This window comes from Panthera onca, chromosome C2, assembly GCF_046562875.1.
Source record: "Panthera onca isolate mPanOnc1 chromosome C2, mPanOnc1 haplotype 2, whole genome shotgun sequence".
NCBI lineage: Eukaryota > Metazoa > Chordata > Mammalia > Carnivora > Felidae > Panthera > Panthera onca.
In genome coordinates, this window is record NC_138347.1 from 67,183,586 (window position 1) to 67,189,585 (window position 6,000).

At 36.1% G+C, this 6,000-nt stretch overlaps 1 protein-coding gene across 2 annotated transcripts in view; it reads right to left on the bottom strand.

Annotated features, from left to right (window-relative positions):
- Positions 1-1,086, bottom strand: part of POLQ (DNA polymerase theta) — a 121,905-nt gene extending 120,819 nt beyond the window's left edge. For both annotated transcript variants that reach the window (XM_078453056.2, XM_078453057.2), the window contains exon 1: positions 989-1,086. The gene's annotated coding sequence lies outside the window, so the exon portion shown is untranslated. The remainder of the gene's footprint in view (positions 1-988) is intronic.
- Positions 1,087-6,000: the final 4,914 nt, after the last annotated feature.

Genomic DNA, 6,000 nt, shown 5'->3' on the forward strand with positions numbered 1-6,000 from the left:
TCAGTCTAAGTATGAAGACTTTGTAACTGATTTGGGGCAACTTGCTTAACTTCTTTGTGCATCCATTATTTCATGTATATGACAGTGATAATAATAGTAAACTGTTTGGTTTTTATGAACATTAAATAAGTCAATATGGGTAAAGTGCTTAGAACAGTGCCTCCCACATAATAAACGTTCTAATATTTCTCCCAATATAAACCCAGCATTTTAAGGAAGGTAATAAACCAAAAAAAAAAAAAATTCTCACAAATCTCACATTATTTTTATTATATGAACTATGATCAAATGAGGAAAATAATTAGGAAGGAAATGCAAGAAATAGTTCATGTCATCCCAGTAAAAAGCTTAGAGAATATTTTCAAATTTTCAAACATTCAACAACTGTTTCTAATTTTTAAAAAAAATCTTAAAAAAGAAAGCTACTTCTCAAAACTATTTTTTTAAATATTTAAAAAAATTTTTTGTGCTAACAGGTATTGTAATAATGTTAATACACCAGAAGTATTTCCCATCTGTCTTTTAATTGCATCTGAGCTTGTGTTCCTTAGGATTTTTATTTGTGGTAATTCTTCCAGGTCTGAGTTAAAATCTTCCACAGGGAATGCCTGGGTGTCTCAGTCAGTAGAACATGGGACTCTTGATCTCAGAGTCATAAATTCAAGCCCCCCGTGTGGTATAGATTTTATTTACAACAAATAAAAAATAAATAAAATCTCCCAGAAAAAAAAAAAAAAAACATCTGCACATATTTCTGGCAGTTTCTGGGAGACATCCAATTCTGGACCACTTTAAACTTAATTTCTCGGTTGATTTTTTTTTTTTAAATATATGGAAGTAGGAGAATGATGTTAGACACTCAGAGCCAGATTTGGACAGACTTCCATCCTCACCATATCAATCTGCAGATCAGACATTTCTCTCCTTTACTTACTAAGGGTGCTGCTTCTTGGGTTTTGACTTTATTTTCTTAGACCTTATCTCTCACCTGTTAGGAGCCCCAGACTCCTATCCCAGAATACATAATCCATTAAAATCCACACTCTAGATCACCATGGATCAGCAGACACCACTATGGAAAACTTTGGTTCTAGAGTTTCATTTGCTCATTTAGAATGTTTGAGTATTTGATTGACATTTATGTCCTACAAGGAATTCTCTGATTTTTACAATTTTACTCAGGAATTTTATTAAATATATTTCTTATATAACATCCACAATTTTAAGAAGTGTGCTACACTAGAAGTGGTTTCTTGTTCAGCCTAATATTTCTGAAAACAAAAGCAAAGGAAACTCAAATGACAATTGATATACATTCAAATATGTCATCTGATTATTTTAGCCTGTACAAATAATAAAGTGATTTTTCCATTGAAATTGCAGAGGTTATATAGAAAAATAAAATTTATGCAAACTACATTTGTGAGTTAATTAAAACAAAGTCATCTACCCAAACTGAATAAATTCTGTGCTTCTCATGTGGATGGAAGTGATTTGCAAAAAAAAGGAGGAACCAGAAAATATCCAAGATCAGAAATGGGATGCAAGTGGTGCTAATTGGAGCTAATGTGCTCAGACTAAAGGAGATGCTAATTAAGAGGATTTTCTATTTGAAGTGCAGTGGTTCTCAACTGGACAAGGGCAGTGGCTGCACATTAGTATCCCCTGGGGAGCTTTAGAACTATTATCCTATGCCTAAAGACTCTGATGTAATTGGTCTGGGATAGAACCTTAAAAGCTCCCCCAGGTGTTCTTAAAATGTTGCTGGAATTGAGAACCCCTGGTATAATCCAAGGGGTGCTGCAGACTTGAATTCAGGTAGCTTCTGTGAAGGTTTAATAAGAGGCTTAGCTGAACAAGAAACTCTGAAAAAGACCTATTTCTCCACAGTGTCCAAAGAACTAGTAGAAATAGCTCGCTTATGCATGGGGTCGGAAGCAAAATTGAAATAACTTCAAAGGTCTAGGTTAAAACATCAGAAAGCCAACTTAAAGATAGTAAAATGAAACTGTGAATGCCTGAAGGAAATTGAATTACAGAAATACGCAAGAACACGAACCTATAACTTCCAAATTTACATGTAGGCTGTTCTCCCACTTCTCACATGGCAATACTATCGATTGCTTATGTAGTAAATACCAAGCAGACACTGTAAGGAAGAGGGATAAGGAGTAAAACTAGGAATCCTAAGGATGTGATTTTTGGAGTAGAAATAGCCTTTGATTAGATGGGGAAAGGGGTGAGTACTCTGCCGGGGAAAAGTTACCAAAAGGAACCCTGGTGGATCAAGCTCCTGATTGGTTTGGTTGGGGTGGGGGGAGTCAGATCATACCTAAGCTAACACCCCAGGGCTACCACTTGAGTCTCTGAGTGTACAGTTTTAAAATCAGCCTTTTTTTTTTTTTTTGCCTGCAAACTTTTAATTTATTTTTTATTTTTTAATATAACTTATTGTTAAATTGGCTAACATACAGTGTGTAAAGTGTGCTCTTGGTGTTGGGGGTAGATTCCCATGGTTCATTGCTTACATACAACACCCAGTGCTCATCCCAACAAGTGCCGTCCTCAATGCCCATCACCCATTTTCCCTTCTCCCCCACCCACATCAACCCTCAGTTTGTTCTCTGTATTTAAGAGTCTCTTATGGTTTGCCTCCCTCCCTCTGTTTGTAACTATTTTTCCCCTTCCCTTCTGTTAAGTTTCTCAAGATCCAAATATGAGTGAAAACATATCTGTCTTTCTCTGACTGACTTCTTTCACTTAGCATAATACCCTCCAATTACATCCATGTTGCTGCAAATAGCAGGGTTTCATTCTTTCTCATTGCCAAGTAGTACTCCATTGTATATATAAACCACAGCCGATGGACATTTAGGCTCTTTCCATAATTTGGCTATTGTTGGAAGTGCTGCTATAAACATTGGGGTACATGTGCCCCTATGAATCAGCACTCCTGCATTCTTTGGATAAATTCCTAGTAGTGCTATTGCTGGGTCATAGGGTAGTTCTAGTTTTAATTTTTTAAGGAAACTCCACACTGTTTTCCAGAGTGGCTGTACCAGTTTGCATTCCCACCAACAGTGCAAGAGGGTTCCCTTTCTCCACATTCTCTCCAACATCTGTCATTTCCTGAGTTGTTAATTTTAGTCACTCTGGCTAGTATGAGATGATATCTCAGTGTGGTTTTGATTTGGATTTCCCTGATGATGAATGACATTGAGCATCTTTTCATGTGTCTGTTGGCCATCTAGATGTCTTCTTTGGAAAAGTGTCTATTCGTGTCTTTTGCCCATTTCTTCACTGGATTTATTTGGAAAACCCAAAAGAAAGACTCCACCAAAAGGCTGCTAGAACTGATACATGAATTCAGGAAATTCACAGGGTACAAATATTGGTTGTATTTTATACACCAATAATGAAGCTACAGAAAGAGAAATCAAGAAATTGACCCCATTTACAATTCCACCAACAACCATAAAATACCCAGGAATAAACCTAACCAAAGATATAAAAGATCTGTATGCTGAAAACTATAGAAAACTTATGAAGGAAATTGAAGAAGACACAAAGAAATGGAAAAACATTCCATGCTCATGGATTGGAAGAATAAATATTGTTAAAACGTCAATACTACCCAAAGCAATCTACATATTCAATGCAATCCCAATCACGATTGCACCGTCATTCTTCTTAAAAATCAGCTTTTTGATTCTGAGGATTTCTCTAGATGTGACTTTATTTTTTTCTTTTATACTCTCAACCCCACCCTTTTTCTTATTTAGATGAAATCTTCCCCCAAATCAACAGCAACAAACAGGAAGAATGAGTGGAGACTTGCTTATAGCCAGCTGCTTTGGTGTAGGGTAGAGGATGCAGGCCTATTTGGGTTGAATTTGTGTTCCTGTCTTCTTTTTGCATTTCCCCATTGCCTCTTTCCCTAATTATCTCTCCTCATTTTCACTTTATTTGCCTTTCTACCCTTCTCTTCCTGTATACATTTGATCACTATGAAGATAGTATACCCTTATGCATAATGCAAGGAAAAAATTTATCTTTAATAAACTCGGAATCCTCCATGGAAAGACTTCCTTTATGATAAAGGGGACCTTACAGTTACCTATAATTCTCATGTTAATAAAATGGCCCTTAAAGCGATTCACAGTTGTCCTCAAGTGTAATTTTTATATAGATTAGACAATCTTTTGAGCATGAATTGGTAAATAAATATATTTCAAGATTCCATCTTTCTTCTCTAAAGTGGGACCAACTTACAAAGATCACATCTTCACCGCCCATTTTGATGGTGTGCACATCCTGGGTTACGTCAATGGTAACTCTAAAGGACAAGGACACAGACATTCCTCTCCTATATCACCTCACCTGCAAGGGTAAAGTAAGACTGTTTATTTTGGTTCAATGGTGTCATGAGTATCTCATTATCTGCCAGACTCAGAACATACTGGAAAATCTCTGGAGCATATGACCTGGATTGGACCATTCTCTAAGGCAAGTGACATATCATTGAGGTGTAGGTGTTTTAGCCAGTTCAGGCTGCTATAACAAAACACAGGGATAACATAAATTTTTCTCACAGTTCTGGATACCGGAAGTTCAAGATCAGGGTGCCAGCATGTTTGGGTTCTGGTGAGAGCCCTCTTCTGGGTTGCAGAATGCTGCTTGTTGTATCCTCAAATAGCAGAAAGAAAGAGAGAGATCTCTCTGGGGCCCTTTTTATTTGGGTATTAATTCCATTCATGAGGGCTCCACCCTCGTGAAGGCTAGGATTTCAACAAATGAGTTTGGAGGGGATACATTCAGTCCATAACAGAAGGTAAAATGTCCCTTAGTCAACATATGAAAAGTATATGGCTCAGCCCAACACAGCAGGCCAGGCAGGTAAGCTTCCCTGAACTCCAGTTCACCAAACTAGAGGCACAGTAGATGGCAGACTTAGGTTTGAACCCCAGAGCCACCATTTTCTAGCATTTTTACCTTAGGTAAAATTAACTTTTTTTAACCCGTTTTCCTTTTTTAAAATTGAACTGATAAAAATGCCTATATCACAGCTTGTGGTAAGAATTATATTACATATAAAGTGCTTAGCATCACACTTGGCATGTAATTAGCATCCAGTAATTGATAGATATTATTAATCTTCCTCTGAGGTATATTTAACATAGAAAATCCTAGAATCAATGAGAAGGCTCGCCTTTTGAAACAAAGACAACTTGTAATATTCAGATTCACTATTATTTTTGATGAGCAAGTTTTCTCAACCTTGGATAGCTGAATGCTATTCCCTTTCCCTAAAGCACTTTTATCCATTTCTTCACTCAGAGAGTTTCTAGTTACTCTTCAGAGGTTGGCTTAATGATTCTTCCTCAAAAAGAAGCCTTTTCTGACTCCAATAGTACCTGAATTTTCTTATTACTCCAAAATAACTGTATAATTAATTGTCTTCCCCACTAGATATAATCTCCATAGAGTCACAGATTATGTCTATTACGATTGACTCTATGTACCCTGCTGGTGACTACTGAAGGCTTCAGGCATTCCTTCCCTAAATCTTCACTGCAATTTTTTGAGGGAGCTATTCATCTCATCTAGTTCTATTAATTATTGAGGGAGAGACATTTAAGTCTCCAACTATAATTGTGGTTTTGTCTATTTTTCCTTTCAGTTCTATCAGTTTTTGTTTCACATATTTGTTGTTTGGTGCATACACATTTAGGATGGTTCGTTCTTCTTAGTAGACTGACCATATCATTATGTAATGTACTTCTCTGTCCTTGGTAATTTGTTTTGCTCTGTACTTTGTCTAATATTAAGATAGGCGCTCCAGCTTTCTTTTGATTAATGTTTGCATCTTATCTTTTTCATCCTTTTATTTTATTTTATTATACTTGTATAATTACACTTGAAGTTACTTTATCATATTGCATTGTAATATTGTATATTTGTATATTACATATAAATTATATGTATAATCATTAATTATAT